Raw genomic sequence first — 27226 nt, 5'->3', positions numbered from 1 at the left:
CACAATTCAGAAGCCGAGGTGCGGGCGTGCTTAGGAGAATACGCGGCCAGGTGTGGTCACGGCTTCTACACTGCCTGGCCCTGTCAATCAAAGAAAGAAGGGTGGGACGGACTGGGGACAGAAGTTAGAACTGTTTGGCACAATGGTGAAGCTCTCGTTGCTGAAAAAAGGTAATTTGCATATGAAGAATAAAGTTATAATCGCTGCAACAGAGCCACGCGTCTGAAAAATGAAAACAGCGTTATATTCAGGTGAGGCTACATTATATATCTGTGCTGCTGACTTGATAGGCCAATTTCTGGTCACAGACTCCCTTTAAAGTGGATATGAATTATGCTAGGTATGTACAACCGGGCGTTATTTGCTAGCCTACTACATATTCTCCATCAGCTATGTGCCTTGTTAGGTGATATGGTGCACGCCACTTTGCAAATTCCAATGGTCCCCCGGTATGTGGTGAAGGAGAGCCTCACGTTATTTGATTGCCGCAATAAATGGACTGCTCCATACCATAGGAACGCTAAAGACTCATGCACACGACCGTGCTCGGTCCGAATATATCGGCATGTTGGTTGCATTTCCCAGACCGAAAACAGTTCAGGGAGCTGGGCTCCTAGCATCATAAATATGTATGATGTGAGTCACTGCCTCCCCGCGAAATATACCCTGGTGTTCTAGCGCCACCACTTCAGATCTCCCCGCCGCTGTTTATTGACATAACTACAGAGATGACGTGCTTGCCAATCACTGGTTTCAGTGTGTTTACGGCACATCATAGCCGCAGCAATGTTAATAAACAGTGGCGGGGAGGACCGGAGCGGTGGTGCTGGAACGCCGGTGGATCTGTGAGGTGAGTAATGCTTCTACATTGCATCACTTCTTCCTTGACCACTTTTTTGAATAAAAGTCACAAAACCCCTTTAGGCCAGGATCACACACACACAGTTTTGATTAAGTTTTTGTGGCAGTCTTTTTCTCAGCTTTTTTTAGCCAAAGCCAGAAGTGGAAGAAAAAACTGATGTCTTTTTTTGCTTTTGCTTCCACTTCTGTATTTGGCTTAAAAAACTGAGACAAAAACTGCACCAAAACTGTGTGTGTGATCCTGGCCTTAAGATTTTGAAATAATTTGTAACTGTAAGGGCATGGCCAGACGTGGCGGAATTGCTCTGGTCCGCTGCGGACATTTTCTTCATTGGTTTCCACACCTTTTTAGTTAGGTTCGTGCACACGTGGCGGAAAACTCCGCTGCGGACCATAGGCTGCGGTGCGGAATTTGGTGTCCGCAGCATACACTGGCTGTTGCGGACTTGTTGCGGACTTATTGCGGAATGTCTCCATTGACTTTAATGGAGCTTCAAAATTCCGCAATGAAATCTGCAGATGTTATGTGTGTTGCGTTGCGTATTGGTTTTACAAACAGGATATTTCTTCATTCTGGCTGGGCCTATGTGTTTTGAAGTCTATAGCCAGACTGAGGCCTCATGCACACGAACGTATTTTTTTCCTCCCGTAAATACTGGCGTAAATACGGGTCCTTGGTCACATGTATTCAACCCGTATTGCACCAGTATTTACGGACCCGTGCCCGTAAATACGGGTCCAGTGTCACGAGTATTCCACCCGTATTTACGGACACGTTTTCGCAGCAAAATTTCACTTCACAAATCGGCAGCCCCTTCTCTCTATCAGTGCAGGATAAAGAGAAGGGGCAGCCCTTTTCGTAGTAAAAGTAAAAGAAATTCATACTTACCCGGCCGTTGTCTTGGTGACGCGTCCCTCTTTCAACATCCAGCCCGACATCCATGGATGACGCGGCAGTCCATGTGACCGCTGCAGCCTGTGATTAGCCTGTGATTGGCTGCAGCGGTCACATGGGCTGAAACGTCATCCCGGGAGGTCGGACTGGAGGAAGAAGCAGGGAGTTCTGGGTAAGTATGAACTTCTATTTTTTTTACACGTTGATCTTTATTGTGATCGGTAGTCATTGTCCAGGGTGCTGAAAGAGTTACTGACAATCGTTTAACTCTTTCAGCACCCTGGACAGTGACTATCCCCTGACGTCGCCTAGCAACGCTACCGTAATTACGGGTGCACACACGTAGTCACCCGTAATTACGGGAGCCTCATAGACTTCTATGGGCCTGCCCGTGCCGTAATTACGGCCTGTGATTACGGCGTTTTTACGTTCGTGTGCATGGGGCCTTAGATGAAATGTTTTAAAAGACAGCAGGAAGTACTCTTCACCTGAATACGCAACGGCTAATCCGCATCAATTTACTGCACATTTTATGCTAAGCCGCAACAGAATCTGCAACGCAATGTCTGCAGAAATACGCCACGTCTGGCCATGCCCTAACTGGGATTTGCAAAGTTTGCTCTCCATGCGTTATCTCTAATTGTATCCTATCCGTTTCTTTTTTGAAAATGAAATAAAAAACTCCAAACAAATAAATAGTAAGACCTAAGGCACGGGTCAGGCAGCAGGGGTCTGAAAATCTGAAATTAAAGTTTTGTCTGATTTTAAACAACTTTTAAGTAGATTTTTATTTTAAAAAAATAAATATATATATATATATATATATATTTTTTTTTTTTTTTAATATAAGGCTTCTATTTATCCTGTATAAGTAGAAGCTGTTTCGTTCTGTCTAAGCTGATTCCATCAGGTCAGCTGTACTGACGGCTCGGCTGAAAGCTGGTCCTCCGTGTCTCTGACATGCAGGATCCAGCTAATAATAATTATATCTAAGTACATGAAAAAAAATCTATTTAAAAGTTGTTTAAAATCAGATAAAACAATGATTTATTAAAAAAAAACTAATTTCACTTCAAAGGTGTACATAGCCTTCAAAGCAAATGCATTAACAAGTTACTGCCACCCCCTTTCCCTCAATGGGAAACTATAACTTCCAGCATGCTTTGACAGCTGTAGACCTTGGGATCTGCTGGGAGTTCTACTTTTTCCCTTGATTGCATTCAACAAGGAACTTCTTACCTTTTTAAAGTGATATTCCCATCTTGTATCTTGTAAGTGATGGCATATTGCTAGGATATGCCATCACTCAAAGGGGTTCTCTACTTTGGACAATCCCAACTTGTTAGAAGGGTTCCTTGACTTAAGCTGATCACAAAGTGTCCTGCTGCTCACCTCCCCCCAGCGATCAACTGTAAGCTGTGGGGGCCTTTGGCACTAAGTGTTCAATTTCCCTGCAGCGCCATCACATGGGAAATTAAGCATTACACAGTGTCTATTAATATCAATGGGTTGTCTGTAATATGATGGACAGGACAGGTTCACCAAAGTGAGAGCTAATCTTTGTAACCACTTTTCACTATGGCCAATAGATGAGGATCCTGAACAGAGGACCACCAATAGTTAACTCAGAACTCCCTAAGGGCATGTTCATACGTGGCAGAGTTTCTCCGCTGCAAATGTTGGTGCAGATTTGGGGCAATTACGCAACGAATCTGCACCAACATTTGCATATTTGACAGGTAATTCAGACGTTGCAGAAAACACAGCGGACTTGCCACAGATTTCAGTTTTTGCATTGCAAAGGCTGAAATACGCAGTGAAATTCCGCTTCTTCTCCGCAACAGTCAGTGCATGCTGCGGAGGGAAAATTCCGCACCGCAGCCTATGGTCCGCAGCGGAGTTTTCCGCAACATCTGAACTAACTTGCCTAAAAATGTATTGAAACAAATGTAAAAAACGGCCACTGGAGAATTCCACTGCGGACTGTCCGCAGCGGAATTCCACAGCAATTCCACCACGTGTGACCATGCCCTAATAGGGTGTCTGAAAATAGGTTTTCTAAACTGGACAACCCCTTTAATGATTGGTGAGCGTCCAACCACTGACTAATAAAGATTTTTTTTTTACTTCTTAGACGTTGAGTTGTTTATAGATTGCTTACAAAAAGAGCCAAGTCTATTAAGGGACATGCGCCTTATAATAATTTAGTGAAATTTCTGCCTGTATAAACGTTTAAAATGATTCTTTATTATCAAATTGATTAAAATTGGTAGGGCACAAAGTGCCAAAAGATCCAGGTACAGGCGTTGGCAACCAGATCAAAAGCGCAGACTGAATTGTATGTGAAACAAAGGAGACAGTCAGCACGCACCCATTCATGGATGCCTGATTGTATCAAGGTGAATTATCACAAAAACCAGTTCAGAGTGCTTAGCAAATATTGATGAGATCTGATTGCCACAGATTAGTTAGCAGGCACACTCCCAACGCGTTTCTGCACCATGTAGGGGAGCGTCCTCAGGGGTACGAGTTGCCTGATTTATTAACGTAGAGTTAAGAAAGAGCCTGTCAGCTGATATTCAGCTGTTCGTTAGGTGTAACGGCGCATATGAGACATCATATATCAGATGTCTCATATGCGCCGTTACACCTAACGAACAGCTGAATATCAGCTGACAGGCTCTTTCTTAACTCTACGTTAATAAATCAGGCAACTCGTACCCCTGAGGACGCTCCCCTACATGGTGCAGAAACGCGTTGGGAGTGTGCCTGCTAACTAATCTGTGGCAATCAGATCTCATCAATATTTGCTAAGCACTCTGAACTGGTTTTTGTGATAATTCACCTTGATACAATCAGGCATCCATGAATGGGTGCGTGCTGACTGTCTCCTTTGTTTCACATACAATTCAGTCTGCGCTTTTGATCTGGTTGCCAACGCCTGTACCTGGATCTTTTGGCACTTTGTGCCCTACCAATTTTAATCAATTTGATAATAAAGAATCATTTTAAACGTTTATACAGGCAGAAATTTCACACCTTAGTAATTTAAACGTATACCTTTTCACTGTTACTCCTTGGAATATCCCTTATAATAATTTAGGCCCAACTCCCACCCACCACCCCCTCCATTTTGACTGCCATAAAATATGGCAATGTTGGTAAATGTGTGCCATTGACTCCATTATTCTATATCACATGTAACCTTATTATTGCTGGTACCTGCCAACAAGGTGGTGACCCGTAGCTCAGTACACATTGTTACATCATAAGATGACATCAACATTGTGACATCACAGGATTCCATAAAACTAATGCTGCTCTGTGTAACCGGAGCTCACATCAGGAGATGAAGATGAGAAGAGAGGGCAGAATACAGAATACACGTAAGTCCATCACTTTCCTGAAGTCATGACATACAACATACGACATCTACAGAATAAATAATTAGATAGCAATAGAATTTATCATTATCTTTCTAATATTTATTTATTAATTGCCTCAAATCCATTACATGTAGCATGACACAGTAGAATAGAAGATATATGTATAGTACAGTAGGGAGAATTTCTGCCTATAGTCCCCCCCCCTCTATTTACTCATTGAATAAATTGCTGTATCTGGTTACGTGGTATATAATACACATTCTAATATTATAGTCTCTGTATGATCAGGACATAGATAAAGTATATTATACAGTGTGTATGAAAACTAGTGCAGACAAACAGTGGTGCTGCCCATAGCAACCAATCATAATCCAGCATTTTATATTATAGGTCGCTATGGGCAACACACACTTTTTTCATCCTCACTTGTTATTAGGGAGATTTACCAGAAGTAGTGCAATGGAAAAGTGGACATGTGACCTACAGGAACCAATCAAGTTGCTGTTTACAGGTCACCTCAGGAGATGACAGGAAAGCCTTGGATCATCACATTTTCATATTTGGAGAAGAAGCCAAACCAGAATACATAAAGCGCAACAGCTCTGTCCATGGAACGCAGCCGCCGTGTGCAATGAGCAGGAGCTCACAGTTTCATTATCAACACTAGGTAGAATAAACACCACACATGGAAAAAATATTACAACTGCACAATAAATGTAACATAAATATTGTAAGATAATATTAAACATTATATAACACAAATAATAATACAATTTCATGTACATTAATACCAAGTATTAACCTGTAATAATATTCACAATAACGCGGCACAATAGTATGGTAACAACATACAATAATATATACAGTAATACCATACAATATATACATTAATACCAAACAATAATATATAAAGTAATAGCATACGATAATATATACAGTAATACCACACAATAATATATACAGTAATACTAAACAATAATATATAAAGTAATACCAAACAATAATATATACAGTAATACCATACAATATATACATTAATACTAAACAATAATATATACAGTAATACCAAACAATAATATATACAGTAATACTAAACAATAATATATACATTAATACCAAACAATAGTATATTTGGCAATACCACACAATAATATTAACAATGATATGAAAATAATACTCATATTCGTCCATAATATCACACCGTGCATTAAAGGGGTTTTCCCATGAGAGACATTTATGACATATCCACTGTATATGTCATAAATGTCAGATAGATGCCTCTGGGACCCGCACCTATCTCCAGAACTGGGCCCCCTAAACCCCGTTCAGTCGCTCTGTGTTGCAGCTGAATGAGGTGAATTCCGACCATGAAAAAGGTTATATGGTCGTGAGTTACGTAAATAGCGTAGCTCGCTGAGCTACGCTGTTTACGTAAGTCCCATAGAACTGAATGGTAGTTACGGAAACAGCATAGCTCCCATGCTACGTTGCTTCCATAACGGTTTCCGTAACTACCACTCAGTTCTATGGAACTTACGGATACAGCGTAGCTCAGCAGGCGACGCTGTTTACGTAACTCATGAACATATAACCTTTTTCATGGTCGGAGTTCACCTCATTCAGCCGCAACACAGAACGACTGAATGGGGTTTAGGGAGCCCCGTTCTGGAGATAGGTGCGGGTCCCAGAGGTGGAACTTACATCTATCTGACATTTACAAAAATACAAAACAAATACTTAATGATATAAGCGCTAATGCGTCGGAGGAAGTATAAGTCGGGAGTATTTCCCGACATATACACTACCCCTGCCAGATGCCAATGGATACAATTGTGAAGGCATACAGTGGCATTCCTAGCCCATAGGCTACCATGTTAAAAAAATTAAGATCGTGGGGTACAACTTTTTTTACAGAATACCTCTGTATGGAACAGAACAGCAGATTGTCCTATTCCATACAACAGAAAAAAAAGGTATACCGACATATACCAGTGCGATCGAGGCAAAATGGACACTCTTAGGGTATGTGCACACACACTAATTACGTCCGTAATTGACGGACGTATTTCGGCCGCAAGTCCCGGACCGAACACAGTGCAGGGAGCCGGGCTCCTAGCATCATACTTATGTACGATGCTAGGAGTCCCTGCCTCGCTGCAGGACAACTGTCCCGTACTGTAATCATGTTTTCAGTACGGGACAGTTGTCCTGGAGCGAGGCAGGGACTCCTAGCATCGTACATAACTATGATGCTAGGAGCCCGGCTCCCTGCACTGTGTTAGGTCCGGTACTTTCGGCCGAAATACGTCCGTCATTTACGGACGTAATTAGTGTGTGTGCACATACCCCTATGGATATGCCTACTAATATGCTTGACAAATATGCCAGAAGCTTTGCCAGCAGCCTGATACAACGAATAACACTTAGAAACACAAATACCTCATGAAATAAAGACAATAAAACCCTCACAACAATAAAATATCTCATAATATTGTGAACACTAAGAATTTGCATTAATATACACTGTAATACCTCAGAATACAATAATTATATAAAAATATTTCATAATTTCATGAACACTACTAGCAGAGGTTAATATAATCATTAATATTGCACAAAATAAGAACATTAAGGCTATGTTCACACAGCCTTTTTTGTCTGGCAGAAAAAAATCGGCCTCAAAATTTTAAAAGGGTTGTCCTCTATCGGACAACTGATGACCTATCCGCCGAATAGGTCATTAGTATATGATCTATGGGGGTCCGACACTCGGATCCCGCACCGATCAGCCGCTCCGGCTGCCGCTGCCGGAGGCAGATGGCTCCAAGCATGGAATGGCGGCCGAGCTGCAGTACTGCAGAACGTCCGCTATGCAATGTACGGAGCCAACTGCTTCTGGCTCCATACATTGCATGCTTTGCAATGATATCCAGGGCCCGCAGGCAAGCCGGAAAAGCTGATCGGTGCGGGGTCCAGGTGTCGGACCCCGACATATCATATACTAATGACCTAACTGGTGGATAGGTCATCAGTTGTCCGGTACTGGACAACGCCTTTAAGCTTTTTTTTCCGTAGATCGCAGAAACCGGGGTAAAAAGCCACGGAAAAACATGAGAGGTCAGAGGTGGAAACCGCTCAATTAAAGAGCATGCAGCTTTTCTCTTCTGCGAGCGGCCCAGTGCCGCACAGGGAAAAACGCCTCTGCTTCGCATTGAAATCATTGGGGGCAATTTGGGGCGTTTCTCAGAAATTGTGTTTGCCTCTGCCACAGGAACATGCAGTTAGGCATCTTTTAGGTCCACTGTGACAATGCACATTCTACAAGGAACACTACAGAATGGATGGTCTCGCTCTGAAACATACCTTGGATTGGAAAATACACTCCTGTGCCAAGCTCTGTTTGCAAAGGGACTAAAGTTAAAGCAAACTTGTCTCTGGACCAGATGGCGAAGTCTATAGAGTAGACGTGTTGTATTATATCTAGCACCTACTTAGCCAAGATTTGAGCTCACCACTGATGGAAGTTAAACTCAGCCTGTACCTTGACCATCCGTGCCTGCTGCCTGCCCATACCTTTTGCCTTGTTACCCATGATGAACTATTGTCGCCTGCACTGACCATTAGCTACGTGACTCGTTTTGTACCTTGCTACGTGACTCGTTTTGTACCTTGCAGTCTAACCTTCCCCTATACCTGACCCCGTTATCAGTCTCTACACCTGTTACGTTGGCCGTCACCAAGGGAGACTACTCTGGGGGTAACAACCTGTGGATCCCCTGCAGTGAAGTCCAGATCCCTGTATAGGAGTTAAAGGCTGAAGACCAGGGATTCCCTTAGACTTTGCTCCCCGGTTTAGCCCCAAGTCAAATCCATTGGTGACAAGGTGCGTTAACACCACCCTCTGCTGACCCCATGACAGATACTACCTCGAGCTCCTGCGACAGCCAACTCAAAAGGGGGCAATAACCACTTTAGCCTGAGCTGCCCAAGAAGAAAAAGAGCGCTTAAAAGCCAGGTTCCTATTTCCAATCCAGAGCGTTCTTCAAACTGGCGCCATCTTCCAAAGGGACCACGGTGCTTTTAGAGAGCTTAGCTATGGCTACATCCACTTTAGGCAGGGAGCTCTACTCCTCTAGCTGATCTTCTTGTAGTAGATATAGGAGTTTAAACCGCCTGTAAATAAACTGTGTTTTTCAGGAGTCTTCCATTCGGAGACCATGCTCTGTTTAGAGGCATGTTCCACCTTCAATGTTTTAGGCCTGCCTCAGGCGTCCCGGTCATCATAGGACAGAGAAGGATCTTTATCCTCTAACTTGCCCGCTTTGATAAGATTATGGATTTTATCCACCAGGAAAAGAGAGGCTTTAGAGTCGTCTTTCTTATTTGAAGAAGAGAAGACTTCATCCACCATCCCAAGGTCATGCCATGCACCGTGGACATCACTGAGCTGCTCCTCCTTCTGCTATGCCTACTAGACTCAGACCACTGGACGGAGGCAGACGTTTGGGCCAAAACATCTTTTCTCAAGCTAGCAGAGAGGAGGCAATAAACAAGCGTAGAGAGCAATTCTACTTCAAATATAGAGTTCTTACTCTTCCATGGGTGATTAAACAAAATCTTTAACACAGTCCATGACTTCCTAGGGTGCGGACGAGGAATGACCTGACTCCCATCTGAGACAGTGCATGCAAAGCCTGACCTCATAGCTTTCAGGCAGGGTCACATCACATTTATGACAGCAGAAATGTTTTCTTTTAGAAGAGCTGAAACATCTGAGGACAGAAAACAATAATGGGGATTGCAGTGCCTGCCCAGTAAGATGCAGACGGCATCATGCCAGTATACCATGTAAGAAATAACAGCAGCTACATGCTCAGCATCCAACAAACGAGCAAGAGCGTACAATGACAGGCTAGTTTCCATATAAAGCAGAGGCCCAGCCTCCCCTGGGGCTGTCCCTGGTCTGACAGCGACCTATATAAAATATGGCTGAAGTATGCCACATAATGAAAACCAAAGCGAGTATAGTATGTAGAGTTGCCAGAGCAATTACCCTGCAGCGGTGCGACCTGCCCGCCGGATAGAGGAGGAATCCTAAAGCAGAAACTGGAGAACCGGACTCTGAACAGCAACACTGCCCACCAAAAATGGTGCCTGAAGAGTCAGGACGCCAATGAGGCAGAGCGCAACCAGCACATGTGCCAGAAAAACCGAGCGCAAGCTGGGCGACGCTTCCTCCGATCAGAGCGAGAAATAAGGCAAATAAAAAAGAAACACAGTAGCTGGCAGCAGGGAAATGTAATCCCATATGTGCTGTAGAGGGGACGTTCAGGAGATAAACACTAATTCCTCTCAATATTATAAACTCTAATAACTCTAATAACTCACTATAATATAAACACTGTTACCGCAATATAATATGATCACTAATACCTCAATATAATATAACCACTAATACCTCACTATAATATAATCACTAATACCTCACTATAATATAATCACTAATACCTCAATATAATATAATCACTAATACCTCACTATAATATAATCACTAATACCTCAATATAATATAATCACCAATACCTCACTATAATATAATCACTAATACCTCAATATAATATAATCACTAATACCTCACTATAATATGATCACTAATACCTCAATATAATATAATCACTAATACCTCACTATAATATAATCACTAATACCTCACTATAATATGATCACTAATACCTCACTATAATATAATCACTAATACCTCACTATAATATAAACACTGTTACCTCAATATAATATAATCACTAATACCTCACTATAATATAATCACTAATACCTCACTATAATATAATCACTAATACCTCACTATAATATAATCATTAATACCTCACTATAATATAATCACTAATACCTCAATATAATATAATCACTAATACCTCACTATAATATGATCACTAATACCTCAATATAATATAATCACTAATACCGCAATATAATATAATCACTAATACCTCACTATAATATGATCACTAATACCTCACTATAATATAATCACTAATACCTCACTATAATATAAACACTGTTACCTCAATATAATATAATCACTAATACCTCACTATAATATAAACACTGTTACCTCAATATAATATAATCACTAATACCTCACTATAATATAATCACTAATACCTCACTATAATATAATCACTAATACCTCACTATAATATGATCACTGATACCTCACTATAATATAATCACTAATACCTCACTATAATATAATCACTAATACCTCACTATAATATGATCACTGATACCTCACTATAATATAATCACTAATACCTCACTATAATATAATCACTAATACCTCACTATAATATAATCACTAATACCTCACTATAATATAATCACTAATACCTCACTATAATATTTTTTTTTGTATAATATAATTTTTTATTGCTGTCGAATTATATATAAAAAAAACAAACTAAGAAAATGTTACATTAACATTATATTAAACAAAATATTATGCAGTACAAACACTATCCCAAAGTCAATGCTGGAAAATCAACAATCTCCCCCTAAAACCCTGGAAAATATCACGTGGGGAGGGGAGAGAGAGACATTGAAAGAAAAAGAAAAAAGAGGAACAAACAAACAAACAAAAAACAAAATTAAAAAACATGGCTCCTCAAACAGCTACTAACACATTTGAAACCAGCCCTAAGGTCTTTTTCTGTTTGGGGGATAGTTCCACTATTCATCTGTTCCAGATCTAATAAAAAAAGAATTCCACTTCCTCTTAAGGGCACGGCCAGACGTGGCGGAATTGCTGTGGAATTCCGCTTTGGACAGTCCGCAGTGAAATTCTCCAGCGGCCGTTTTTTACATTTGTTTCAATACATTTTTAGGCAAGTTATTTCAGACGTTGCAGAAAACTCTGTTTGGGCATGACCACACGTGGCGGATTTCCTCCGCAACTGCGTTGCAGATTCTGCTGCGGATCTGCACAAAATGTGCAGAAAATTGATGCGGACTAGCTGCTGCGGACTGCGGGAAAAGTGCTTCCCTTCTCCCTATCAGTGCAGGATAGAGAGAAGGGACAGCACTTTCCCTAGTGAAAGTAAACGATTTTCATACTTACCGGCCGTTGTCTTGGTGACGCGTCCCTCTTTCGGCATCCAGCCCGACCTCCCTGGATGACGCGCCAGTCCATGTGACCGCTGCAGCCTGTGCTTGGCCTGTGATTGGCTGCAGCCGTCACTTAGACTGAAACGTCATCCTGGGAGGCCGGACTGGAGACAGAAGCAGGGAGTTCTCGGTAAGTATGAACTTATATTTTTTTACAGGTTGCTGTATATTGTGATCGGTAGTCACTGTCCCGGGTGCAGAAACAGTTACTGCCGATCGCTTAACTCTTTCAGCACCCTGGACAGTGACTATTTACAGACGTCTCCTAGCAACGCTCCCGTCATTACGGGAGCCCCATTGACTTTCTCAGTCTGGCTGTAGACCTAGAAATACATAGGTCCAGCCAGAATGAAGAAATGTCAAGTTAAAAAAGCAAGACGCATCCGCAGCACACATAATATGTGCATGACAGCTGCGACTTCATTGCGGAACTTAGAATCTCCATTGAAGTCAATGGAGAAATTCCGCCATGAGTCCGCCACTGCTCCGCAACAGACAGAGCATGCTGCGGACACCAAATTCGACTCCGCAGCCTATGCTCCGCAGCGGAATTGTACGCATCGTCTAAACGAACACTGCTAAATTAAAGTGAAAGTCAATGGACAAACGGCTCCGCTGCGGATTAACGCTGCGGAGTGTCCGCAGCGGAATTTAAGTGAAATTCCGCCACGTGTGAACCCAGCCTTTCGGACTATAGGCTGCGGTGCGGAATTTTCCCTCCGCAGCATGCACTGACTGTTGCGGAGAAGAAGCAGATTTTCACTGCTTATTTGAGCCGTTGCAATGCAAAAACTGAAATCTGTGGCAAGTCTGCTGTGTTTTCTGCAACGTCTGAATTATCTGGCAAATATGCAAAGGTTGGTGCAGATTCGTTGCGTAAATGCCCCAAATCTGCACCAACATTTGCAGCGGAAAAACTCTGCCACATCTGGCCGTGCCCATATACCTAACTATAATATAAACACAAATTTATCACTATCATATTCAAACTCATACCTCTCAAGAATATTAAGCTTTGACACCTCACTATAAGGGCAGATTCAGACGAACGTTGCGTTTTTGCGCGCGCAAACAACGCAGCGTTTTGCGCGCGCAAAAACCATTTGACAGCTGCGTGTGTCATCCATGTATGATGCGTGGCTGCGTGATTTTCCCGCAGCCGCCATCATAGAGATGAGGCTAGTCGACGCCCGTCACTATCCAAGGTGCTGAAAGAGCTAACTGATCGGCAGTAACTCTTTCAGCACCCTCGACAGTGAATGGCGATCACAATATACAGCAACCTGTTAAAAAAACAGAAAAAGTTCGTACTTACCGAGAACTTCTCTCCCGGCCGTTGCCTTGGTGACACGTCCTTGGTGACGCGCCTCTCGACATCTGGCCCCACCTCCCTGGATGACGCGGCAGTCCATGTGACCGCTGCAGCCTGTGCTTGGCCTGTGATTGGCTGGAGCTGTCACTTGGACTGAATTGTCATCGCGGGAGGTCAGACTGGAGGAAGAAGCCGGGAGTTATCGGTAAGTCAGAACTTCGTTTTTTTTTACAGGTTCATGTTTATTGGGATCGGTAGTCACTGTCCATGGTGCTGAAACAGGTTAACTCCTTCAGCACCCTGGACAGTGACTATCTCCTGACGTCGCGTACCGGAATTTTTTTTGCCGCGTTCGGCCAAAACTAGTTCGGCCGAACCCGGTGAAGTTCGGTTCGATTGTCCGGGTTCGCTCATCTCAAAGACACTCCATTTGGATGTTTGGAAACAGAAAAGCACGTGGTGCTTTTCTGTTTACATTCATCCTTTTGACAGCTGGTGCGCTGTTTCAGTCGGTTCGCACGGAAGTGTTTCCGTGCAACCTGCGTGGTTTTCACGCACCCATTGACTTCAATGGGTGCGTGATGCGCGAAATACGTGGAGATATTGAACCTGTCGCGTTTTGTATGCAGCGAACAAACGCTGCGCACAAATCACGGACTGTCTGTACTGCCCCATAGACTTGTATTGGTCTGTGCGTGGCGCGTGAAAACCACGTTCGTGTGAATCCCTCCTAATACAAATAATAAGGCCCAATTCACACAGCGGTTTTGGTGATGATTTTGACTGGGAAACCGTGGTTTAGCGGTTTTTGTTTGCTCGCGGAAAAAAAACATCATGCCCTATATTAGAGCTGATTTTGCTGCTAAACTTCCATTGAAATCAATGGGAGGGGGAAAAAAGACGCTGTTAGTTTGGAGAGGTTTTTAACCAAATACCACCACGGTTATTGTAGTTGCAAAATAAAATAAAAAACCGTGCATTTTAAAAAGAAAAAGTTTGAGGCAGATTTTTTTCTGCCTGTCAACTCAACTCTGTGTGAACTAGGCCTCATGCTTCACAATAATATAAACGCTAATACCTCCCCAAAACCACTGTAAATGACGTATGCAGAGCACAGGTACACAGGACAGATCATTCCCAGCTACTCACTGCCCGAGTAACTAGCATAGGATGGTACAGAACAGACGATCAGTAAGGGCACATTCAGACGTGGCGGAATTGCTGTTGAATTCCGCTGCGGACAATCCGCAGTGTAATTCTGCAGCAGCCGTTTTTTACATTTGTTTCTATACATTTTTAGGAAAGTTAGTTCAGACGTTGCGGAAAATAACAGTGCGGAATGTAGGCTGCGGTGCAGAATTTTCCCTCCGCAGCATGCTCATTATGTTGCGGAGAAGCAGCGGAATTTCACTGCGGATTTCAGCCTTTGCAATGCAAAAACTGAAATCTGTGGCAAGTACGCTGTGATATCTGCAACGTCTGAATTGCCTGTCAAATATGCAAATGTTGGTGCAGATTCGTTGCGTAATTGCCCCGAATCTGCACCAACATTTGCAGCGGAAAAATTCTGCCACGTCTGAACATGGCCTAACACACATCTAGTACTAGGATTAGCGGCTTTGATCCAGGGTTTTTAACTGATCGCCATTTTCTGGGGTCAAGAAGGAATTTTTCCCCTGTGATACTAATTGGCCACATTTGTCCAGGGTTTTTGCCTTCTTCTGGATCAACAGGTTTAGGTATAGGGTTGTCATTCACATTAATAAAATATACAAATAAAATATATAAAATAAATATTTTTAAATATTACAATTCTCTCGTGTCTTTATTTCTCAGCATGTGGCGGAGTTCAATATCCTTTTAGGCTAAGTCCAGACATTTGTTACATGCGGATTTTGCCGCGGATTTGTCCTGGTTTTAATTTTTCGCATTGCAAAGGGTGAAATCTGTGGTGAAAATCCACTGCAACAGAATATACATGGTGCAGACTTTAAAATCAGAAGTGTGCGCTGATTTTCACACAGAATTTTTTTCGACTACATGTGGATGGGGTTTTGATAACCTCCATGTATTGTACTGTAAAGTTCCATGGATTAGGGGTGCGAAATCTGTATCGCAAATCCACAGCAATTATGCCACATCTGAAAATTCGAATCATGTTTATTTCTATCTGCCTCTGGAACATTGATCAGGGGATTAACTCTATGAGGTCCATATACCCTAATAGGATATTACCCAATATGAAAAGTTGTTGTTATGAGATACCATTTTAATGGGACGTTCTTGTCATGCATGGATCCCTCTCTTTTGTAGCAGCACTGTCCTATGGAGGGCTTCGGAACCCTGGGACTCCCCTCTATTACCTATGTCTTGATAGGGCATATGTAAAGAGAAGGTAAATAAAAGACAAGATAACTGTTAATATGTTCACACATGGTCAGTGGTGTATATACAGTGGTGGATTAACCCCTTAATGACCGGGCCTGAAAAGACCTTATTGACCAAGCCAGATTTGTTAAATCTGGTATGTCTGACTTTATCAGAGAATAACTCTGCGAAAGTTTTGAATATCCAACTAATTCTGACATTGTTTTTTCCCGCCACACGTTGTACTTTATTTTAGTGGTAAAAGTAGACTGATACGATTTGCGGAAATTAATGAAAAAATAGAAAAATTGAAGAAATTTTGTAAAAATGATCATTTTTCCCTATTTTTAACTGCAATATGTCACATATGTACATACATACTGTACAATTTTTTTTATTAAATATATATTTCCATTGCTTTACTCTATTTTGGCAGCACTTTTGAAAAAAAAAAATTTTTTGGGGAGCAATTTAGAAGACTTACAAGTTTAGTAATGATTTTATAACTTTTGAAGTACATTTTGTTTTCCTGCACCAAGCCAGGTTTTCAGAGGCTCATAGGTGTGAAAATGGTGGAAACCCCCACAAGTGACACCATTTTGAAAACTACACCCCTTAAGGTATTTATTAAGGGGTGTTGTAAGTATTTTGACCCCACAGTTTTTTTGTAAGAATTCATGCAAAGCAGGCGTAAAAAAATATAATTTCACTTTTTTCATAAAATTATCACTTTGAAGACCGATTTCTTTGTAAAGCGACCATGAGAATGAAGAAATACACCCCAAAATCTATCACCCTGTTTCTCCTGTTTTCAAAAATGCCCACATTGTGACCCTAATGCGTTGCCTGGATACGCGGCAGGGCCCGAAAGGAAGGGAGCAAACCGGAGGCATTCAGGTCTCATTTTTGCTTGAAAATGTTTTAGGCCCCACTGTACATTTGGAGAGGTTTTGAACAGCCAGAACGATAGAAACTCCCCATAAACGACCCCATTTAGAAAACTAGACCCCTTAAGGTATTTATCTAGGGGTGTAGTGAGTATTTTGACTTCACAGTTTTTTGCTAAATTTAATGCATAGCAGGTGAAATTAAAAAAACAAACACTTTTTATATAAAAGTATCACTTTGAAGACCTATTTCTTTGTAAAGCGACCATGAGAATGAAGATATGCACCCCAAAATCTATCACCCTGTTTCTACTGTTTTCAAAAATGCCCACATTGTAACCCTAATGTGTTGCCTGGACACACGGCAGGGCCCGAAAGGAAGGGAGCAACCGGAGGCATTCAGGTCTCATATTTTGCTTGAAAATGTTTTAGGCCCCACTGTACATTTGGAGAGGTTTTGAACTACCAGAACGATAGAAACTCCCCATAAACTACCCCATTTAGAAAACTAGACCCCTTAAGGTATTTATCTAGGGCTGTAGTGAGTATTTTGACCCCACAGTTTTTTGCTAAATTGAATGCATAGCAGGTGAAATAAAAAAACAAAACACTTTTTATATAAAAGTATCACTTTGAAGACCGATTTCTTTGTAAAGCGACCATGAGAATGAAGAAACACCCCTCAAAATCTATCACCCTGTTTCTCCTGTTTTCAAAAATGCCCCCATTGTGACCCTAATGCGTTGCCTGGACACACGGCAGGGCCCGAAAGGGAGGTAGCACCCGAAGACTTTCAGGACACACATTTTGCTTGAAAATGTCTCAGGTCCCATTACACATTTATAGAGGCACTGAGCTGCCAAAAAGATAGAAACTCCCCATAAATGACTCCATTTTGAAAACTAGACCGCTTAAGGTATTCATCTAGGTGTGTACTAAGTATTTTGACCCCACAGTTTTCGCAGGAATTAATGCAAAGCAGGTGGAAAGAAAATTCTATTTCACTTTTTTTCACAAATGTGTCATTTTAAGGTCAGATTTCTTGTACAGAGGACATGAGAATAAGGAAATGCACCAGAAAATGTATCACCCTGTTTCTCCTGTGTTCAAAAATATCCCCATTGTGGCCCTAATGTGTTTCCTGGACACACGGCAGAACCCAAAAGGAAGGGAGCACCTGGAGGCTTTCAGGACACACATTTTGCTTTGAAAATGGGAGGACTCTACTTTTCTAGATTGAGAAATAGATGTCCCTAACAGTTTCTACACCCTATGACTATGTCGTGCTAAGAAAGCAGCTGTCCTGAAATCATGTCAGTCCATAGACATTATGTATATCAACCCGCTCTGATATATAGTAAGTTAGAGTGGGAAAATTTATTAAACTGTTGGCGGAAAAAGGCAATATATTAAAAAAAAAGGAGGAAGAATGTGTCCAGCTATGTGGAAAACTAGAGCATGTTCACAGGATGAAAGAAAATTTGTAGGGCTGTAATGACTTTATTATTCAAAGTGACTGGTCATACAACGTCTCTTTAGCTCCATCAATCCCTATATAAGGGACGAATGTGCCAAGTGACGCGGTACACCATAACAAGCCCCTGCCCGGCAAGGTAGGAACCGCCATGTGCACAAAACAACCAATGACCTGTAGAATATATAAAGGGGCAGTGTCCCACACCGTATGTATAGATACAGTAAAGGACCACTACTCCCCAAATTAATGTCGCTATTTCTAGAAGTATTGTCGGGTGTAAGAGGTCCACCAAAAACCCGAACAAAACTGTAATAAAGCCCATAGTGTATTGATAAGGACAAAACAGGGACTTATGCATAGACCAGGGTTGGAAGGACAAGCGGAACAATAATATCGTGACTCACTTCGCTGTCCTCGTTTGCTGCAGATCTGACACCGTTTTTGGGGTATTTTTGGTTAGATGTTGAAGGGATGGGGTGTAAAAAATGTTTTTCAACAAGTCGGTGTACATCCTCTGACTCATGGACTACTCTCTGGTCTGCAGATTGAAATAGGAGATCTTCAATCACTTTCTCCTGAAATTCAAAGAATGTCGCCCTGCCCGCTGTTTTTTTGTACAGGACAAATGCGTTCTGCATCGCAACCTGAATTTGTTATAGCCGATGACACACACAGGCTTTTAAGTCTATCTGCAGAGACCCCACGTTCTCTAATAGTTGCTGTTGCACTTGAATGGACAGTGCTGATCATGTAGACGTCCTTGCGGTTACGAAATTTTAAAGCCAGCATCTTCTCAATTTGAAAAGTGCATGACTCCCCCTTTCGTAGTTTTTTATCCACAAGTTGACGTGGGAAACCATTGCGATTCCCGCGTATTGTGCCACAGGCTCCGGTGTTGGCACAATGAAGGGCGCTAAACAATGGCACACTGGTATAAAAACTGTCCGTGTATACATGATACCCCTTGTGTAGGAAAGGGCCAATTAAATCCCACACAATCTTACCAGTGGTACCAATATTTGGAGTTCACCCTGGTGGATTAAATTCACTGTCTTTACCCTCGTAGATCTTAAATGCACATGTGTAGCCAGTAGTGCTTTCACATAACTTGTAGATCTTTACCCCGTATTTTGCACTTTTTGAGGGTATGAATTGACGGAATGAGAGACGCCCTTTGAAATTTGTGGGATTCCACAACCTGGCATTAGGTGACGAAGGCTTATTGGCAATGTACTGCCTGGCATACAAATTTGTTTCCTGCACAAAATGTTCCAAAACTTGGTCCGTAATAAAAATATTAAAATAATTTAGTGGTGAAAAATTACTGACATTGGGACTTATGCCAGGAGTAGCAATAAAGTCATTTATGGTGGGAGAAAATAAACTCGTGGGTTCCCACACTAAATCGGTTTGGTGGGGTTGTGCAATTTCAGGGGCTGCACTTTGAACGGACGTTGTGGCAACTGCGCCGTCTCCCATATGACTGGTGCTGGGTATCATATCCATAGAATCCCTTGAAGCGACACTTTCGCTGTCGCTTTCAAGTAAGGCTGGGTTCACACAACCTATTTTCAGACGTAAACGAGGCGTATTATGCCTCGTCTTACGTCTGAAAATAGGGCTACAATACGTCGGCAAACATCTGCCCATTCATTTTAATGGCTTTGCCGATGTACTGTGCAGACAACCTGTCATTTACGCGTCGTCGTTTGACAGCTGTCAAACGACGACCCGCGTAAAAATACAGCCTCGTCAAAAGAAGTGCAGGACACTTCTTTGGACGTTTTTGGAGCCGTTTTCTCATAGACTCCAATGAAAACAGCTCCAAAAACGGACGTAAAAAACGCAGCGAAAACGCAGCGAAAACCATGAGTTGCTCAAAAAACGTCTGAAAATCAGGGTCTGTTTTCCCTTGAAAACAGCTCCGTATTTTCAGACGTTTTTGGTCACTACGTGTGCACATACCCTAAAAGCTCAACTTCAGATGCAGAATCCGTATCTGAGCATAGCATCTGATAGGCTTCCTCAACGCTGTATCTTCTGGCAGCCATAATGATAATACAGTCTAAACCGCAAATAATAAATGGAACTAGCGGTTTCAAATTTTTTTTTATCAACTAAGGCCTCATGCACACGACCGTAAAAACACCCGTTATTGTGGGTCGTAATTACGACCCGCAATAACGGGTTCATAGACTTCTGTTACCCACGGGTACCTTCCCGTTTTCTCACGGGAAGGTGCCCGTGCCGTTAAAAAAATAGAACATGTTCTATTTTTCTATTTTACGGGCCGTGCTGCTATACTTTATAATGACAGCACGGCTCGCAAAAGCGGCCAGCTGCCCGCGGCCGGCCGTGCCCGGCCGTGCTCGTAATTACGAGTCGTAATTACGAGCACGGTCATGTGCATGAAGCCTAATCAACTAAGAACACTAAAAGAATGAAACTTTTTTTTTATTTATTTATTTATTTATTTTTTTAAGTTTTTTTTTTTCAAACCTAAACCTAAACCCTACGCCTAACACAAACCGTAAACCCAAGCCCAGAACAGCACCCTACGCCGTCTAAGGCCCCATGCACACGAACGTGTTTTTGCGGCCGCAATTCCCCCGAAAATCCACGGGAGAATTGCGGCCCCATTCTTTTCTATGGGGCCATGCACACGACCGTAGTTTTTGCGGTCCTTGCACGGCCCGGGAGCCCGGACCGCAGAAAGAACGGGCATGTCTTATTACGGCCCTGTTCTGCGGTCCGGGCTCATTGAAAACAATGGTGGCGGCCATGTGCATGTCCCGCGATTTGCGGGCGGCCTGCGGCTGACAGACCGCAGCCGGCCGACCCGAAAATCACGGCCGTGCACACGGCTACGGTCGTGTGCATGAGGCCTAACAGCGTACACGCCGTCTAACAGCGCACCCTAAATAGAAAGTAGTTTATAGTACGATTCTTAGTATATACAGTAAATATATTTATATTTATATATATATGTATATCAGGGGCGTAGCTAAAGGCTCATGGGCCCGGGGGCAAGAATTCAGCTTGGGCCCCCCTACCCCTCCCCAGCACCACCATTATCATCAGACCCCTGCGCGCTCCTATGCCCAGACGCCTTGCCCAACAGCCCCCATAATATAATGCCCCCACACAGTTAATGCTCCCATAGCTGCCCCCACACAGTATAATGCCCCATAATGTATACTGCCCCCCCATAATTGCCACATACCGTATAAAGCTCATCATATCAGCCCCCCATACAGTATAATGCCCCCCCCCCCCCGCAATATCAGCCCCCCCATACAGTATAATTCCCCCATATGTGCATAATTACTTACCTATCCCCGTTCCCACGTCGAGTGGAGGATCCTTCGCCTCCTCCGGTGTGTACTATGAGTGACTCGGCGCAGGAAGGCGCGATGATGTCGCTACATCCCGCCTGCCTGCGTCGAGCCGCTCACGGCACAGGGAATGCTGGATCAAGGAGATGTCAGCTCCTTGCTCCAGCATTGATTGGAACCGGGACCTCGGTGAGTGACTCACGAACCCCCAGGGGGACGCGACCCACAGTGTAGGGATGTCACGATATCAAAATTTGGACTTCGATACCGATACTTTGTTTACTTTGCCAACAGTAATAAAAATTAAAAAAAAAGTTCTTCCATTTTATGATGTGAGGCACGAGGTGTGATGATGAATTTTGAATGTGCCTCACATTAATAGTAATTAACCTCATCATGTTTCTCAGTCATAATGGGTTAATGTGTAAGGTACATGATGGGGTTAATTACTATTAATGTGAGGCACATGGAGGTTAAATTCATCATCGCACCTTGTGCCTCACAATTAGGCCCCATGCACACGACCGTAAATAACCTCCATTCACTTTCATTGAGCGCGGACACATTTCCGTAGCGCTACGGATGGGTGTCCGTGCCGTAGAAATGTGCCGAAAATTATGGAACATGTCCGTCCTTTTGCATTTTGCGGGCCGTTTTCCCATACTTTGTATGGGAGCACAGCCCGAAAATGCGGGTGGCAGTCGGCGGCCGGCCGTGCCCGCAATCACGGGCCGTGATTGCGGGCACGGTCGTGTGAATGGGGCCTAAGTGATAGAAAGCAATTTTTATTTTTTTACAGAGTACACATCATAAATGATGCAAAAAAATTGTTGTGCAGGTTATTACGCCCGCGCCAATACCGATTATGTGTATGTTTTATGTATTGAGACTTATTTTAATGTTTATTATAAAAAAGGTGAATGTGTAATTTTTTTTATTTAACATTACTTTGTTTTTATTTTATTTTTAAACTTCAATGTACTGGCCTATAGCTATATGCCAGTACATTAGCCTGTGTACGGATAGTACACAGGCAGTTGTTAAGACATACCTCAGTATGCCCTAACAGGAAATATTGTAGGACAGCCCTGGGGTCCTTCAACAGACCCTGGGCTGTCTGCCCATATATGGTATGTCCCTTAATCGCGTCACAGGAATTCCCCGTGACGCGATCCAGGGGCATCCCCCCTTCTCATTTTCCCCTGAATGCTGCAGTCCGCTGTGATCACAGCATTCAGGAGAATAGCGGCGGAGATGAGAGGTTTCTCTGATCTCCGCCGTTATAGAGCGGGGCTGCAGCTGTGTAATACAGCCATTGCCCCGCTCCTGATATAAGTGCGCGCGCGGTCATAATGAGGTGATGCGGCTGGCGCTGCACTAATGAGCGGCGGTTGAGGCCCTGGGGACAGAACATGGAGGTGTTTTGTAGCGCGCCCACCATGTTCTGTCTTCAGTGCCGACGCTCATTAGTGCAGCGCCGGCCGCATCACATCATCCTGACGGCGCACATGTCAGGACTCAGGAGCGGGGCAGTGACTGTATTACACAGCCGCAGCCCCGCTCTCATACACTCGTGTACTATACTGTATTGTGCAGTTTGCGGTGGAGGAGGGGGGGCTGTGATTTAACGCCCCCCCCCCTCTCCACCGCATACAACACAATACATTACAAGTTATCACAACACATTACATTAAATTACAATGCATAACATTACAACACAATACATTACATTACACTGCAGCTTACCTGGAGTCCTCCGCACCGACTCTTCTGCTCTGTCTGGAAGCCTTGTCACGTGACAACACGGTCACATGGTACACTAAGTGTACCATGTGACCGTAACCCGGAAGTGCCGGCTTCACGGCACAAAAGATTTAGTTAGAAAACATGCTGTATGGCAACGGGGGCCCGTGGGCCCCCCAGGCTTATGGGCCCGGTCGCAACTGCGACCGCTGCGACCCCTATAGCTACGCCAGTGATGTATATACTATATACTATAAAATACTGAAAAAAATGTGTTTTTTTTTAATAAACTGTGTAAGGGACAAGTGATTTTGTGTGGGGACACTGACACACTTGTATCTGTTTCTCTCCACAGCTAGAACAGTGAGGAGAAACAGATACATGTTTTTACTTTTATTTTACAGTAGTGATCACTATGATTGGATCTCATAGTGATCACAAAAGATCAGGAACCAATACTATTGGCTCCTGATCACTGCTCTAAGAACAGAGCTGCTAGCAACAGCTCGTTCTTAGAGCAGGAGCTGTCATTTAGACACTCCCGGCGGCTCTGTACGCAGTAACAGCATGTGACCGCTGTGATTGACACGTGATTGACACGTGCGCCCGTAACACAAGTCCGATCTACGGGGAAGGACAGCAGCGGCGCACAGTTTACTTACCTGCTGGCCCGCCTCCGACTCTGCCTCCTCATCGTCCTCCTCCTCCGCCTCCTCATCCGACTCCGCCTCCTCGTCCGACTCCGCCTACGCCTCCTCCTCCTTCTTCTCCAGAGCGTAGCTGCTTAAGGAGAGGGGGAGGAGTCCAGTTCTTGCGCGCGGCAGGAGTTACACGATCCCCGCCGTTTTCTGGAGCCTGGAGGTGAAGGACTGGACGTCTAGACCGAAGACATCGCCTGAAGAGGACTGGAGTGGGAGCAGCTCTTCTGACACGGTGAGTAAAGTGTCTCAAAGTGCTGTTTATGTATGGCCCTGTTCACACAGAGTATTTTGCAGGCCGAAAAAATCTGCCTCAAAATTCCTTAAAGAATTTTGAGGCAGATTTTGACCTGCTCACACTATCTTGCCGCGGTTTATGCTGCGTTTTTTGCCCGCTGCGATTGAGGACAGCAGACAAAAAAAGCAGCGAAAAATGCATTTTCTGCCACCCATTGATTTCGATGGGAGGTCAGAGGCGGAACCGCGGCAAGAAAGGACATGCTGGTTTTTCTTTTTTCCGCGACTGGCTCCCATTGATTTCAGATTAAATCAATGGGAGGCGGTTTTGGAAGTTGTTTGGTGCTGATTCTGACGCAGTGTCCGAGTCAATATCAAGGCCCAAAAACTCTGTGAACTGGGCCTTATTGTTAGGGCTTATTCAGACGAACGTGTATTACGTCCGTGCAACGTGTGTGATTTTCACGCGCCTCGCACGGACCTATGTTACTCTATGGGGCCGTGCAGACTGTCAGTGATTTTCACGCAGCGTGTGTCCGTGTGTCCGCTGCGTAAAACTCACGACATGTCCTATATTTGTGCATTGTTCGCGCATCACGCACCCATTGAAGTCAATGGGTGCGTGAAAATCACGCCCAGCACTTCCGCAGCAGTATAAACTATGATTGAAAACAGAAAAGCACCACGTGCTACAAACATACAAACTGAGTGTCATAATGATGGCGGCTGCGCGGTAATCACGCAGCCGCGAATCATACGCTGCTGACACACGGAGCTGTTATGGACCTTTTGCAAAAAGCACACGCTTGTGTAAATCCGGCCTTAGGGTAGGAACACACTAGGCATGAACACTGCGGATTTTATGCAACACATTTTATTGTGGAAAATCCGCAGCGTATTACAGTCGCAGCAGAGTGGATGAGATGTGAACAAATCTCATTCACACGCTGCAAAAATAATGGACCTGCAGTGTAGCTTTTTAAGCCGCAACATGTCAATTTATGCTGTGGAATCGCTGCTCCTCTGTTGCGGAAATGCTGCATAAAATCCGCAGTGTTCATGCCTAGTGTGTTCCTACCCTAAGGCCGGATTTACACAAGCCTGTGCTTTTTGCGCGCGAAAAAAACTTGGCGTTTTGTGCATGCAAAAGGTCCATAACAGCTCCGTGTGGCAGCAGCGTATGATGCGTGGCTGCGTGATTTTCGCGCAGCCGCCATCATTATGACACTCTGTTTGTATGTTTGTAGCGCGTGGTGCTTTTCTGTTTTCATTCATAGTTTATACTGCTGCGGCAGTGCTGGGCGGGATTTTCACGCACCCATTGACTTCAATGGGTGCGTGATGCGCGAACAATGCACAAATATAGGACATGTCGTGAGTTTTACGCAGCGGACACACGGACACACGCTGCGTGAAAATCACTGACAGTCTGCACGGCCCCATAGAGTAACATAGGTCCGTGCGAGGCGCGTAAAAATCACGCACGTTGCACGGATGTATTACATGTTCGTCTGAAGAAGCCCTAACAATAAGGCCCAGTTCACAGAGTTTTTGGGCCTTGATATTAACTCGGACACTGGGTCAGAATCAGCACCAAACAACTTCCAAAACCGCCTCCCATTGATTTAATCTGAAATCAATGGGAGCCAGTCGCGGAAAAAAGAAAAAGCAGCACGTCCTTTCTTGCCGCGGTTCCGCCTCTGACCTCCCATCGAAATCAATGGGAGGCAGAAAATGCATTTTTCCCTGAGTTTTTTGTCTGCTGTCCTCAATCGCCGCGGGCAAAAAACGCGGCAAGATAGTGTGGGCAGGTTAAAATCTGCCTCAAAATTCGGTGCGCGGTTCCAGGCGGTCACGGGTGCGCATGCGCGGGAGTTTGCGGGTGTGCGCGATCGGTCGCACGGGCGGCAGTGTTTGACGGCCCCCATGACGACCCCCATGCTACCCAGGGCCGCCATCAGGGGGGGTATTATGGGTACTGATGTGAGAGGCCCGGCCAAACCTAATTGAAAGGGGGGCCCGCAGCTCACGACATTCTTTTGGTGAAAAAAACAAGCCCCATTGCAGGGGCCTGTTTTTTTTCTACCAAAGGCAAGTCGCGGCAGTTGCCGGGCCCCCCTTTCAATTAGGTTTGGCCGGGCCTCTCACATCAGTACCCATAATACCCCCCCCTGTAGACTGAGTACCTGCACCGCCTGACGTCAAAAGATGGTGGGCGGTCGTTAAGGGGTTAATCGTTCTTTCAGTTGGTGAATCTATAGTCGCTTTCCAAGAGCCGTAATTTTTTTATTTTTCCATCAATGTAGTGATTTTTTTGGGCTTGTTTTTTGCGGGACGAGACGTAGTTTTCATTGGTACTGTTTTGGGGTGCATGGGACTTATTAATTCATTTTTATTATTACTTTTTTGGGGGGCAATGGGAAAAAATTGCAATTTCGCTATTGTTTTTTGCGTTTTTTTATTCCGGTATTCACATTGCGGTTTAAATTACATATTGACTTTATTAATTGAGTCATTACGGTCGCGGCGATACCATATATGTGTACTTTTATTTATTTTTTTACACTTTTACTAAATAAAACCACTTTTTATGGAAAAAAAATGGTTTTATTTATTTTTTACTGTAATTTTTATTATTAATCTTTTATTTTACATTTATTACTTATTTTATTAGTCCCACTAGGGGACTTTACTGTGCGATCTTCAGATCGCTTCTATAATGCTTTGGTATACTTCGTATACCAGAGCATTATTGCCTGTCAGTGTAAATCTGACAGGCAATCTATTAGGACGTGCCTCTGGCGCGTCCTAATAGGCATATGTCCAGGGCAGACCTGGGGGCTTTT

At 43.6% G+C, this 27226-nt stretch overlaps 1 long non-coding RNA gene across 1 annotated transcript; it reads left to right on the top strand.

Moving 5' to 3' along the window:
• Window positions 1-5085: 5085 nt before the first annotated feature.
• On the top strand, window positions 5086-10616 carry LOC142760747 (uncharacterized). Its single transcript, XR_012883389.1, has 3 exons — window positions 5086-5142; window positions 5654-5809; window positions 9494-10616. It is a non-coding gene; the product is annotated as an uncharacterized LOC142760747 (long non-coding RNA).
• Window positions 10617-27226: the final 16610 nt, after the last annotated feature.

This window comes from Rhinoderma darwinii, chromosome 4, assembly GCF_050947455.1.
Source record: "Rhinoderma darwinii isolate aRhiDar2 chromosome 4, aRhiDar2.hap1, whole genome shotgun sequence".
NCBI classification, from domain to species: Eukaryota; Metazoa; Chordata; class Amphibia; order Anura; family Rhinodermatidae; genus Rhinoderma; species Rhinoderma darwinii.
This window is presented reverse-complemented; position numbering and strand designations above follow the sequence as displayed.